General features: G+C 47.7%; 1 protein-coding gene across 2 annotated transcripts in view; it reads right to left on the minus strand.

The window, feature by feature from the left end:
• The window catches only part of SCARA5 (scavenger receptor class A member 5), a 1,246,105-nt gene that overhangs the window by 354,469 nt on the left and 876,175 nt on the right, over window positions 1-15,461 (minus strand). The window lies entirely within an intron of this gene.

The raw sequence follows: 15,461 nt of genomic DNA on the forward strand, positions 1-15,461 counted from the left end.
TGGCCGCCCTGATGGGAATGAAGATATGGAGAGCAAGATCAGCGCGCACTACTGAAGAAATGATAGAGATGATCGGCATGCACGCCCTAATGGCAGCTGAAGACGAAAAACACACAGACATCATTATAAAGGAACGTGAATGGTTGCGCCAGCAGATGGTAGAAGCAGACTTGTACCCACCATCAGTAAAGGTTGAGAAGCCAAGGAACCCGAAGATTTACGTTGGAAAGTGGGTTTATTGCAAGCCTGGTGGTGGATGTGTATATATGTGCTGGTCATTTGAAGATCACATGAACCAGTACGGACACTTGGCAGGAATAACGAAGGTATGGCGAGTACGCGGAGACAAGAGAGTGGATAATTTTGTGGTCGACAAGTCGACCAGAGGGGGGACTGAAGAGGGAAAATGGGAAAGTCCCTTCCCCCCATTCTCATCTAAACCATGGCCTAGGACATCACAGCTCAAGCACCCCCCGAGAGAAATTCGACCCGCTCACTTCCACACCAGACGGCAAGATCCACTGTGGCCACACCCCACATGCCCAGGGAGCCTGCCCACTAATGAAACCACATCCGGGAACCTCAGGTGGAGCTGACATCGACCTCATGGACCAACTCGATGAGACAACAACCATAAACATCATCATCATTAGAGATGCTATGACGACATAGCCAACAAAAAGGAACACACGTGCCACCATGCACATTGGTCACTCACACACCAACCTACACAAAGAACATACTGAGTGCTATGACAGAGAGGACCGGTACACCCACAGACATGCATCGTTGTTATTTTCCACATAGACCTTCTACAGCACCGCAGAAATGCAAGACGCCTGAAGAGCTTGTGTATATATGCTTGCAGATGCTTTTTTTCCACTTAGCACTATGTAGACACCACCCTACATATATATATATATATATATATATATATATATATATATACATATATATATATATATATATATATATACTGATGCTTGGGACACTCTGTTGCCCCTCGCGACCCCCATATTATGGATTATGTACCTGAAGGGGGAAAAGTGAACAAAAGGCTCCCACCAATCCCCTCTCAACCTTGGCCTAGAGGATCACGGCCCAGACACCCGCCACGAGAGGAGTTTGCCCATCTCCCAGATGACCAAATACCCTGGTACAAGAACATACGGATTTGCCCACTCGCGTGCCCACCCGCCTGCCCATCAGCCTGCCCTGCACATGCCGACACCTGTGGCATGGATGAACTCGACTAAACCATCCAGCACCAAATGAACCAAATGAACACATAGTTAGAGATGCCATGACGACCTAGCCAACGGTCAGTAGGCGACGGACACACCCACGGACGTGCATCTTTATTATTTTCCACATAGGCTTTTCAAATGCAGAAACGCAAGACGCATAATGAACTCATCTAAAAAGGCTTGCTCACGCTTCTTCTAAAACCATGTACCATAATGAGAAATATGACGAAGACACGATACTGGGGATAGAGCAATATGATACCATAACCTAAAGCGCTCTGTACCCAACGGTTCCACCTATGCACCAGGCCCAAGTAGGCCGCAAGCAAAAGCTTCCATGAACATTGAATGAGCAAGAGTACAGTTGCTGACCCTGCAGAATGAGCCCAGCGAAAGCAGACAGTCAAGGGCACAATGTTGCAAACTTTCATTCCGCAAGCCGACGCCAAGGTCGCACCTGCAAGATAAGCCAGGCAAACAGTGAGAAATGCAATATTAATTGTGCAGAATTCTGCCTCAACCACGGTCCCACCTCACGTGACCAAGCCGAACTTGATAGGATGCGAAGCCCAGGAGGAAGAAGGCGTCTGGATCCCCCCGTCTCAAGACACAGGCAGCTACAATTAAGCGACTCAATGGACATCTGCGGCGGTGGGAGTAGTCGGCCTTCCTGCTTATGAATAAATCCTCACATTGTCTGCACATACCGATAGTGAAACATTGTTGCAAGTGACAGGTGCACCGCGAGCTGGGAACAGCGATGGTCCCAGACTGGGGGGCTCGCGGGTGAACCAATCAGAACATGGGACCCTTATCACTGACGCCATTAACATTGACTAATCCTCAGGGGTCTTCATGTAACAATTTTTATGTATCAAACTGAAGGGACAACCCAAGTATACCACCTGACGAACCGATAACCAATAACAACGTTCTCTATACGTATGCTATACTAACCCTACCACTCGGGGAACCAATCCAGAGTGGCGATAGGTTTTTTTGCTAATTTTCTCAGGTGACGCAAGTAGCGCGTCATGCTAAGGTAAAAAGGGCCTGCGAGCCCCACGATGTTGAGAGAGTGCCAGGACGGACGCGTACGATCCTTGGCCATCCCTGCCGTTTTGTTTAATAAACAGCAGAATCACCTTGCTTCTTGCGTGTATCTCATACTCTATCTCTTTGGGATATACGGGAGGAGTTGGGGCCTCCCTGCCCGGAGGTCCGCGGACGGCCCAGCCGACCCCGGGAGAATTTCCCCCCGACAAGTTGAGATCTGTTTAAGGTCCGCTTTTATTTTTATTTTTCCAAGTACTTCCGTTGCGAGGAGGCCCGGCGGCGCGGCCCCCTCTGCCGCTGCCCCCTTTTGAGGACTACAGGACTGTTGCGGAACTGCGAGAAGACCGGACAGCGCAATCTGGATATTGGCCCTCGGGAGCCGGTTGAGAAGTATCCCGCCCGCGGTTGGCGAGTGTCCAGACGTAGTCCAGACAAGGGGAGGTGGCGAGCCGCTTGGAGGGGTGCACTCAGTCGAGCGGCCCCGCATCAAACGAACTTGGTGAGTATGCCACGCCCAACAAGCAATGTGAAATTGTGAGGGAGGGGGGAGGAATTGAATACGGGAGGTATTGCACGGGTGCGCGGCGAGGGTTTGATAATTTAGTGTTGGCAATGAAATGAATGGTAGCTGGACGAGTGCAGAGCAGTCCGCTACGTTACGGAAGAAAAGGGGGCGGAGCACGAAAACATCACGTGCGGCCGCTCGTAGACACTGATTGGCCTAGGTCGCGACCACGTGTAAGGGGGTGTGTGTGTGCGTGGTTTCCTACGATTTGGCAATTATTGATCAATGAGTAGATGAGGATCCCTATTGTTCGAGCAGGACACTTGATAGATAGATGACGTTTCCCTGTAGACGGTATCTAGCTAGTTGCCCAATACGGAAGATAATTGGCTGGTTAAGCCCTCCTGTCGAAGGGCGTATCACACGCGAGGCGACGCAGCGTGCGCAGTCCGATTATATTATGGATTACCTTGTTCCAGGAGTGACAGCAAGACAGCTGTGGGGTTAACGGGGGTAGATTGCAAGTGTATTTTGGACTTAAAGAATATATGAAGAACTTACCAGTAGTTCGAAGAGATCGGTGACGTCACCAGCAGGGCTTACATAGGACATCTCGAGAACCAGGCATCTTTTATTTTGAGTGGCGGGGAGGAGAGCTGTGTTAAGGGCGTGGAAACGGAGGTACACGGTAATGAGTTGATCGGGGGAAGGCGAAAGGAGGTACGTGGCTGCGCACGGAGAACGCCGGCCACGGCAAGTGCAGAAGAGGGAGGAGGAGCAAGTGAAAGTAGAACGGCAGTATAAGATCGTCACAAGGGGCACGCAGCCGCAGGGGGCTACGTGCGCCTCGGCCGCAGGGGGCCGTAAGGGTGTTGTATAAAGGAAGAAACGAAAGAAAAGAATATACAAATGTAAATACTATATTTTACTAATTTTTCCTTAGCGAACTATCGTAAGTCCCCAAACTTACGGGGCCAGGTAAAGATACAAGGCTGTATATTGTAAAATGCTAGTGAGATAACCGCTACCAAATAGGGGAAGGGTAACAAGTGGAGCGCTACTATGTCATACGGGACAGGATCGGGGGGTGGAGGAACACCCTCACTACCCCGCTGCAACACATATGTAAAACACTATCACCCCATAGGGAGAAATTGATCAAGTACAGCATAGAATGGACACAGGGGACGGACAACAAAATGACGACACCATGGCCACCTAATGGTAGCTTCGATCCATATACCCAACACTCACTATTAAACCATCTGCACAATACATACAAGGGGAAGAAGTTGACTCACCACGTGGAGGTGTTCAATTTATGGAGGATGTTCCAAGGGTCCCGACCAGGACCAAACGGAATGTTCATTGTAGGGGAAAAAACGGGAGATAAGGAGATTAAGGAGGAGGGGGAGAATGGGGAAAAGGAGAGTGAAGGCACACAGAACACGGGGAAAGGACAAGAGGGAGGAGAAAAGAGTGACAACTCAACCGAAAATTAAATAAAAAAGGAACAGAGCGACGATATACCTCTAGCGAAGGTAGTGAAAACAGAGGGAGGGGGGTTGTATCCTTTAAGAGAACTAGGAGAAATAGCAAGAGAACAATTAAGGGCGGCTGAGGGGTACTTGAACCCGGCATACAGCCCGCCTCCATATACAGCTACAGGTGGCAACACGGGAGGGGAGTGGACTAGTACAACGGGATCAGCCCATAGGAAGATGCTAGTAGGAGAGGGGAAGACTGAAGAAGAGCAGACTACGGACGTCGGAAATGATGAATGGGTAGCTGCGCAGATACTATTAAAACTACGAGGTTCATTAACAGGAGAAGAGAAGGAGGTGGTAAGGAAAATGGACGAGGATAATGCCAGGGAGAGTGAAATGGAAGGGGAAGAGGGGAAAGGAAAGGGGGAAGAGCTGTTAAGACGAAAGGAAGAGACTTTGGAGGAACGATTAGCAGAATTAAGGGATGAACAGAATGCACTGATCAAGCAGCTCGAGAGGGGGGAAAGAGAGAGAGCACTGGAAAGGAAAGAAGGTAAGAATGTGTTGGAGAAAATGAGAGAACGAACTGAGGAGCAGAGGAGAGAAGCCGAAAGGTTAAAGGCAGCAGCAGAAAGGGTATCAAGAGCAGTACTGCGCGACAGGAAAAAAGAGGAAGAGGAGAAAGAAAAAGAAATGGCAATATGGAAGAAGAGATTACTGTCAGAACAGACAAGGAAATACGAAGAAGGGAGGATGATAGAGAGTATATTAGAAAGGGAGAGGGAGAGATGGGAAAGGAAGAAAGAAGATGAAAAGATATTGGAAAAAATGAGTTGTGAAGTAATGGAAGAATTAAAAAAGAAAAGAGAGGAAATTGGTAGAGGAATAGCGGAGAGAAACGAAGGGGAAAGAGAAGATAGGAGGGGGGAGAGTGAAGTAAGGAGGCATGTATAGAGAGGCACAGAAGTAGCAACAACATCGGCACAAAGGGGAGCGATTAGTAAAGATGAAAAGGGAGGAACGGACCTAATAGACTTAAGAACAGTAACGATTGGGGGGAAAAAGACAGTTTGGGGGTTGCCATTTATGAATGACTTTTGTAGTGAGGAAGAAGAAGGAATGGAGAAGGAAGGAAGAATTAGTGAAAGGGAAAGCCTAGATAAACTATACACCACCCGGACAAATAAAGATTCACCATGGATCTGCAGGAGAAAGGAAGAACTGCAGAGAAGTGAGGAGGAGGAGCATGGAATGGCGGAAAGGCAGACACGTGAAGCCACGCTGTCACCGTCCCGTCATACATGCTCCACCACCTCACGCTCATTACGTGCAACATGCCCATCTAAACTAGCGCCCTTCACAAGCGAACTGACACCCTATGCAGGAAGGCTTAGAGACCTCCCTGGACGCAGACAGGGAGAACGAATACACACGCCCACAATAAATAAAGGAAATGATGAAAGAAGGGGAAGTGGTGGAGGAGAAAGAGTAAAGACCAGGAGAGATATGGACGAAACTGAGGATGTAGAAGAGACGGAAGAAGAGGAGGGGTGTGAGGACTCGATTTTGTGGAACCCAGGGGGTAAAACGGGACACAACTTAATGCCTCTTCTAGAGAGGGGAGGGGTTAGACCACAATACGTCCCTTGGAAGCATGCAGACAAGGAAAATATAAAGTGCAGACTCCCATCATTAAGTGGAGGTGCGGGTAAATGGATATATGAAATGGAAAAACACACCGCAGGACAGAAATTGGCAGTGGGAGATGTAAAGGGCCTTCTCATATCAATATTAGGGGATGCTGCGGATGACATCTGGAAGAGAGCGGGCTTCCCCGGGGTAACAATAACAAACACATCTCACGATGCGGCACCATTCGCAAACTGCAGACATGCATTATGGCAGGCACTGAGGGTACAGTATCCAGACACATCAGACATAGGAGAAATTACCTCGCGCAAGATGCGTGAGAACGAAGATCCTGTTGATTATATCCAGGAAATTCAAGAGAAGTGGCGTATGGAAACTAGAGAACAATGGGACAAAACACCAGCAATATTCTATCATATACTAGTACAGGGGCTCCCAGAAGCAGTCCAGAAACAACTGAAGAAAGTAGTGGGGATGGAAGCAAAAGCATGGCCAGAAATACAACTGACTATAGTACATCATTGCAGGACATGGCAAGAAAAAATGAAGAAAAAGGAAGAGGATAGGAAAACGGAAGAGGTTAAACTAGTACAGAAGAAACTCACTAAATACGCGATGGAAGGCGCACTAATAACTACACCTGCCACAATAACTCAAAGCCCCACACAAGTAGTGGCTGCACAAGACCCCTCCCAAATACAATCATCGCAGACTGTAACACAACAGATGCCGCCACTCCAACCATACACGACTAACATGGGAGGAGGATACTCAACGCCAGGAGCTGGTTATTATAATTACAGCTGGGGAAGGGGAGGAATAATGAGAGGGAGAGGATACGGATTTAACACACAACAACAGGTGGGGGGACTTAGAAATTCCTACCCCACCGGGCACCCAGTATACCAGGACAACACAGGAAGCTTTCCATGGCAGAACAGGGAACCACCGGTGTGTTGGATTTGTGGATTGGTAGGCCACATGTCACGTACGTGTAGAGTGAGACCAGGCACACCGTTGTGGAATGAACAGGGACAACAGGAGCTCACACAGGAACAGGAGGGCATCCAGCAACAGCAGACATTGCAACAGGGAAATGGACAGCAACAACTAGTAACACAACAACAGCCACGGACATATCCACCGCCCCAACAACAGGTAGCGATTACACAACAACCCCAAGCACAGCAAGTACAGCCACCTGCACAAGTCCAAGACCATAACATAACCTCAACCAATACCCAACTACAGCAAACACAACTGGGTAGGGTGACAGTCCTGGAACACAACCCTTATACGGGAAGTGGTCAATCATTATACCCCCAATAGGACAGCCCACAGATGACCTTGGTGTGTCCCATCCTGTCGGTAACACCTAATAGTGCGGAGGAACCACGCATAGAGGTAACGATAGGTGACAAAAAATTATCATTCCTTGTTGACACCGGGGCGACCCGGTCTTGCATAAGGGAAGGTAAATTTAAGATGTCAGGTGAAGCCATGAACACCCAAGGATTCTCTGGGGCTAGGGGGTTGGTTCCCTTTACTGATAACATTCCCTTATCTATAGGGGATTATGACATGTCAGTCCCACTTTTATATTCTAGGGCCTCACCAGTAAATATAATGGGGAGAGACATAATGAGCAGGTTGAATATTTACGGAGAACGGCATAATTTGCTCCACTCCAGGAATTAACATACTAACTGCACGACAGATTATGCAGGCATACTGTGGACAGACAGTGATTAGGGCTGAGCCAGTAGATGGTGAACTGTTCCAGTACGGGACGGACATGGCATTTGCATGGATGCCAGGGATAGAGGGAAAGATCTGGAGGAGGCCAGCAGTCTACTTGTTTAGACCAGAAACGCCAGCCAACGAACAAGAAGGAAAGGTGATTTCAGTGGACATAGAGAGCATTATAGCAACCGCTGATTACATTGCAGTGCATGCCCAAAACAGAGAAGGAAGAGCATGGAGGGCAGTGATAGCACTAGCAGAGGGATGTAGACTCACCCAGGTGTCAGATGAGGAGCTCTTCTCAGGAGAAAAGGAAGAAGGCGAAATGGTATTTATGATGAGTGTGGAAATATGGCTAAGGGTGACGTACAAACAAGTGGCACAGAAAATTGCAATGGCACTTGAGGCACCCACGTCCACCCCAGTTCCCTTTTTTGAGGAGGATATGGCAAAAGTACCCACATCATTATGGACTACTAGCCCCTATGACGTGGGGTGCATAAAAAGCATAGGGGGGGTAAGAATAAAATTGAAAAAGGGTGCAATACTCCCCAGAGTGAAACAGTACCCACTATCAAAAGAGACAGATGAGGGCATATGTGAAACAATAACGGCCCTCATAAATAATGGCATATTGGTCCCATCAGAATCTCCATGCAACACAGCTGTATACCCAGTACGCAAGGCTAAAGGTGGATCTTGGCGCTTCATACAGGACCTCAGGCCTTTGAACAACATAGTGGAAGCAGACTACCCCATAGCAGCAAACCCGGCCACAATATTGTGCGGCATTCCAGCAGAGGCATCACGGTTTACAGTGATCGACCTTAAAAATGCTTTTTTCTCAATACCACTGCACCCAGACTCACAAGATCTGACAAGCTTCACTTACAGAAACACAAAGTGGAAACACACCAGACTGCCACAAGGGTACTGCGAGTCACCCTCAATATTTAACAGAGTAATACAGATGGATTTTGGCAACATTGAAGTAGAAAGCACAGTGTTACAGTATGTTGACGACATAATCATTTGCAGCACAAACGAAAAAAGATGCAGAGAGGACTCATTAAAGATGCTGACAATATTGGCTGAAAAAGGTTACAAGGTAGACAAGGAAAAGTTACAATACTGTCAGGAACAAGTACTTTACATTGGACAGCTTATATCCCAATATGGAAGACAGATTGCACCACAAAGAGCACAGGCAATTTTAAAAACGCCATTGCCACAAACAGTGAGAGAATTACAGCAGTTCCTGGGCCTGTGCAACTACTGCAGAGCATGGGTATTTGATTACAGCTCATACATAGGACCCCTACTTGAGGGGTTAAAAGAAGCTAACAAAGGGGAGAAAAAGTTGGGGTGGACAATAGAAATGAAAGAGGCTTTTGATGAACTGAAAGATGCAATATCAACCGCTCCGGTACTGGCCAGCCCAGATTATGAACGACAATTTTTTATATTTTCACATTGCGACTCAACAGTAATGAAAGCAGTGTTGGCTCAAAAAACAAGCATGGGCTACAAACCAGTAGCGTTTTACAGCGGCCACTTGGATCCTGTGATGCTAGGTCATTTCCCTTGTGAACAAGGTCTTGCCGCAGCTGCCTTTTGCGGTAGAGAAAGCATCAGCAATCACCATGGGGTGCCCAACCACACTATTTGTGGAACATGCACTATTTGCAATATTGAACAAGCCTAAGTCCACACTAACAACGCAGAGGGCGTCAGGTTACGAGATAATATTATCTAGAGCCGAACTACCAATTGTTAGATGCAGCACAGTCAACCCTGCAAGGTTTATAGCAGAAGCAATTGAGGAAGGAGACTATGCACACGATTGTACAAAGACTACTGAAATGTATTCATGCAATAGAAGGGTTGAAGAGAATGCACTAGACGGAGGTGATCTCTTGTTCATTGATGGGTCATCCACAATTGACCAAAGTGACGGGATTAGGAGAACTGGGGCAGCAGTGGTAAAAATGACGGAGGTACCGGTGTGTGTGGCGGTGAAATGCGTACAATTACCACAGCACTACTCTGCCCAAGCAGCGGAATTGGTCGCACTGATCTTGGCGTTGAAGGAATGCTTTGACAAGCGAGCGACCATATATTCCGACAGTGCATATGTCACATCTACTGTCCACTCAGGGTTGTCCAAGTGGAGGAGAAGAGGGTTTAGGAGAGCTGAGGGCACCCCAGTGCAACATGCCCTCTTATTGGCTGAACTAATTGAAGTAATAAATGACCCCCAAGAATTAGCTTTGGTCAAATGCACCACACACACTAATGGAGAAGATCATATTTCAAAAGGGAATGCAGCAGCAGACGCACACACGAAGTATGCTGCATATTTCGGCGAGCTATGGAACCCCCCAGAGTCAGAGAGAGGGAGAGGGAGGGGAATAGCTAAGGAAATGTTAATAAGAGAAGGGTACACCCATCTCCCAGCCACACAGATAATGGAGCTACAAGCGGCTGCACCAATGGCAGAAAAAGAAATATGGGTAAAAAGAGGATGTACAATGTCGCCAACTGAGGCACTGTGGCGCCAGGGTAGCACTGGAAAGATGGTAATGCCACTGGCACTATTGAGCACCACCCTGAGCCAACTACACCACCCAGCCCACACAGGCAAGGAAGTCATCGCAGCACGAATTAGGGAAGATTGGTTCTGTCCCGAGTTAAATTCCCATGTGTCAAATTTTGTCAGCAATTGTCTCACATGTCAGCATTTCACGGCCTGTCACACGCTGACGGTGATAAAAGGTACTATACCCCGGCCAGAGGGACCCTTCCGACACATCCATATTGACTATGTTGATATGATCAACGTATGTCAAGGAAATAGGTATATGATTGTAGTTGTGTGCCCATTCTCGAGGTGGATCGAGGCAGGGCCCTGCTCACACCCAGATGCATTCCGAGCAGCTAAATTCCTAGTGAGGGAGGTGTTCCCCAGGTGGGAAGTGTGCGAAATACTGCGGTCAGACAATGGGCTGCATTTCGCCAATGAAATGTTCCAGCATATCACGTCCTTACTGAACATCAAGCATAAATTTGGATGCGCATATCACCCGCAGGCCAACGGTATATGCGAACACCTGAATGGCCTATTAAAACAGGCAATTGCAAAAATACAGCAAACAACAAAGAAGAGTTGGCTGTATTGCCTTCCGCTAGCCCTATTTGAGCTAAGGAATAGACCAGGCTCCGACCACCACCTCACCCCTCACGAGGTGGTGACCGGACGCCAAATGCGCCTCCCTCTGACGCCAACATCAAGAGCATTCACCGACCATGAGAGTACTGCAAATGTCCTTGGTGATGAAATGTACCAATATGTGTCTTCTTTGATTACTAGTGTAGTGTTTGTGTCTCAACAGCTCGAGCGCACGCGGAGCGGGTCTAAGAGTGATCAACAAGAAGACACGGATAAAGAATTGGAAAAGGGAACACCGTGCAAAATTGCCAAAGGTGACCACGTACTACTCCGCAATTTCAACAGAAAGTGGAACAGCCCACGCTTCACTGGCCCCCACCAGGTAGAGGAAGTATCAACAAGAGCAGTAAAGCTACAAAACAAACGTGCTTGGAATCACCTACATGACGTAAAGATCTGCAAACTCCAGACCCGCCCTAGCATCACCGACAGGGCCATTGGAAGAACAGCAACAACGTCGCCAACGGAGGAAGGGACTTCTACCGGAACTAACGGCCAAAGTGTCCCCATACCCTGCCACCCCCCTGATTCCCCAAAGACAACTACTGAAACAGATAGGGGTAATCACCATACCGCCCACCCCATGGTCACACGATCAAAGAGTAAAGAAACCGCTACCAGTTGAGCCCCAAACCATATGCCCATTGACCCCCTACCCACTGCAATAATAACCCAACTGAAGGACATTGTTTTACACATACACATGTAGACACTTGAATGTTCTCTTTTTTTTCTCTCGCACATGCAGGTACGGTGTATTCACATACACATGTAGACACTTGAATGTTCTCTTTTTTTTCTCTCGCACATGCAGGTATGGTGTATTATTGTACTGTTAAGAAAACAGATAACTAACAAAGTTCACTGCCCAGGAGTAGATGATACCCTCAGACAATAACTACCCTGAAGAATTATCGCACCAATTTGTCTATTACATAAAAAGGCCAAAGCACCTGAAAAGGAGGAGGGTACGTGTCTACTACACAGCACTCCTCTTGGCCATAGAACAATCAATGCCCCACCTCAAACCATACTTGCCTGTCTTAAGAGATAGATCGCTTAGATTGGCGTGGGAACAGCTCTTCGCCTGGGCACTGAACGACTACTTGATAGGGAGAGCTTGATAACAACAACTAACACTAATAACAAGCATATTGAGAATTTTCAGGCGGGCAACTTTAACGTCGCAAGAATTAGCTGCCGGACTGCAGCAAGGTAAGAGCAAAATGCCGGTGAGACTAGCCTATGTAATAAAGATGATAGGGATTTTGATGATCACCGGGTTTGTGGCCGCCTCTGTATGGCGGAACAGTTATGCTATGAATATTTTTGCTGACCCAAACCTAATATACCCCCACCCCCAGCTGCAACAGGTGTTACGTCAGGTGGTACTAGCAAAATTCCACACAAGGGAAATAGAGTTAAACGCAGCACATACTCAGAGAATAAAGATATTGACAACTACATACAAAATTCAGCACACGTCTCAAACAACATGTGGTACCAACACATGACCCAAATAGGTAAACAAACAACAGAAGACAGCTGCTACGTCTGCTCATTGATCCCATACGCCATGAGTGCTTCCCGAACTTTCGTTGCCACGGAAATAGTTGAAAAAACAGCACAGTGTATAATATACCTGGCACTATTCCAAACAAAAGGGGGATTTCAAGGGAACACGGTGCACCTGGTATGGAAATCACGAGACACATACCCGTACGAAAATAACTTCCTTAAGAGTTATTTGAGCTACCACAAGGCCAGTCTACATGCCGAAGCATTCAGATACATAACAAGTGGCCCTGAAAAAGGAGAAACGAAGAAAGTTACACTACAGTACCTACCCTGTGATTGGTACGCCACTGAAGCTCCTGGTAAACAGGGATGTTGGGAAAGACCACTGATAATAATAACAGGGAAGGTATACGTGGGTGACAAATGGGACACAGGAGTGGTTGGCAGCAACATGATAACGAGAGAAGATACTACAACTATTGCTGAGCACAACAACAGATGTTGGATGACTTGGGTCAAGTACGTACCCATGCTAACGTGGATAGAGAAGGATGAAGACCCAATAACAATACTGCCGATGGCTGCACCTAAGGTATGCTACCAACACAAAGGAGAGGTGGACGTAGGATACAACACCAACTGTGCAAGCGTGACAGAGCTACCTGAGGGGGGAGCAGGAACAGCAGTAGTAATGGACCATTACTGGGCCTGTGGAGACAAGGCATACCACACACTGCCCCCTCTGTGGAATGGTGTATGCACCATAGTACACGTCAATGTACCATCACTAGTGGTGCCCCAGAAACATGTGAATGTGGCGAACTTCCCCAAAATGGATGAAGGAAACAAAAGGAAGAAGAGATCTGCACAGCTTCAGAAAGGGCCAGAGAACAGAAACAACGGCAACAACACTGTCCTGAACAGAAGGAAAAGACAAGGAGAACCTCTGACAGGAAACTACCTGTGGGGAAGGTCGGAAACAGCACTCACTTCAATTCCGCCAGAACACAGACTATTCAGCAGAGCAGCAATGTTCTTCTCCTCGATAATACATCCTGGACTACAGGCCTACGCAAACGCAAAATGGCTCCAGATAACTAGATGGGAACTAATGATGACAATTAACTCTACAGTAAATGGATTCAACGCAATAAAAGAGGAATTGCGAGCAGTGAGGATGGTAGCACTACAGAACAGATATGTACTGGACCTCCTCACAGCAATGGAAGGAGGAGTTTGCGCAAAGATAGGACAATCATGCTGCACATTCATTCCTGCTAACGATGCTGACAATGGTACACTGACAGAAGCAGTATCGCAATTGGCCCAGATGCACTCCAAAATGATGGATGAAAGTAAAGGTGTAAAAAAGGATGAGAGCTGGTTCTCGACGCTATGGTCATGGATGCCATCTTGGCTATCAGATGGACTGAAGATCATAGTTGGATGCATTATTTTGGCTGGAGCTGCACTTATCATAATAAGATTTTGGAAGACCCGGAAAGCACGCACCACAGACGAGATGATCGAAATGGTCGGTATGCACCCCTTGATGCCAGCAGATGACGGCCAACACACAGGCACAATAATAAAAGAGAGAGAGAGGTTGCGCAACCAGATCATCACTAACCACCTGGACCCACCACCTGTGAAGCTCGAAAATCCAAGAAACCCAAGGAGCTACATAGGGAAATGGGTATACTGCACACCTGGAGGAACCTGTGTATATATGTACTGGTCATTTGAAGACCATGTCAACCACTATGGACATTTGGGAGGAGTAACTAAAATATGGAGAGTGAGAGGAGATAAGGAAAAGGATATGTTTGTGGTCGACAAGTCGACCAGAGGGGGGACTGAAGTGGGAAAAGTGAACAAAAGGCTCCCACCAATCCCCTCTCAACCCTGGCCTAGAGGATCACGGCCCAGACACCCGCCACGAGAGGAGTTTGCCCATCTCCCAGATGACTAAATACCCTGGTACAAGAACATACGGATGTGCCCACTCGCGTGCCCACCCGCCTGCCCACCAGCCTGCCCTGCACATGCCGACACCTGTGGCATGGATGAACTCGACTAAACCATCCAGCACCAAATCAACACATAGTTAGAGATGCCATGACGACCTAGCCAACGGTCAGCACACTCGTGCAAACATACACACCGGACACTCCCACACCAATCCACACGAAGAACATACTCAGTGCTATGACGTAGGCGACGGACACACCCACGGACGTGCATCTTTATTATTTTCCACATAGGCTTTTCAAATGCAGAAACGCAAGACGCATAATGAACTCATCTAAAAAGGCTTGCTCACGCTTCTTCTAAAACCATGTACCATAATGAGAAATATGACGAAGACACGATACTGGGGATAGAGCAATATGATACCATAACCTAAAGCGCTCTGTACCAAATGGTTCCACCTATGCACCAGGCCCAAGTAGGCCGCAAGCAAAAGCTTCCATGAACATTGAATGAGCAAGAGTACAGTTGCTGACCCTGCAGAATGAGCCCAGCGAAAGCAGACAGTCAAGGGCACAACGTTGCAAACTTTCATTCCGCAAGCCGACGTCAAGGTTGCACCTGCAAGATAAGCCAGGCACACAGTGAGAAATGCAATATTAATTGTGCAGAATTCTGCCTCAACCACGGTCCCACCTTCAGTGACCAAGCCGAACTTGATAGGATGCGAAGCCCAGGAGGAAGAAGGCGTCTGGATCCCCCCGTCTCAAGACACAGGCAGCTACAATTAAGCGACTCAATGGACATCTGCGGCGGTGGGAGTAGTCGGCCTTCCTGCTTATGAATAAATCCTCACATTGTCTGCACATACCGATAGTGAAACATTGTTGCAAGTGACAGGTGCACCGCGAGCTGGGAACAGCGATGGTCCCAGACTGGGGGGCTCGCGGGTGAACCATCAGAACATGGGACCCTTATCACTGACGCCATTAACATTGACCAATCCTCAGGGGTCTTCATGTAACAATTTTTATGTATCAAACTGAAGGGACAAC

The sequence above is a fragment of the Ambystoma mexicanum genome, chromosome 4p (assembly GCF_040938575.1).
Source record: "Ambystoma mexicanum isolate Mex_15411 chromosome 4p, UKY_AmexF1_1, whole genome shotgun sequence".
Taxonomy (NCBI): domain Eukaryota; kingdom Metazoa; phylum Chordata; class Amphibia; order Caudata; family Ambystomatidae; genus Ambystoma; species Ambystoma mexicanum.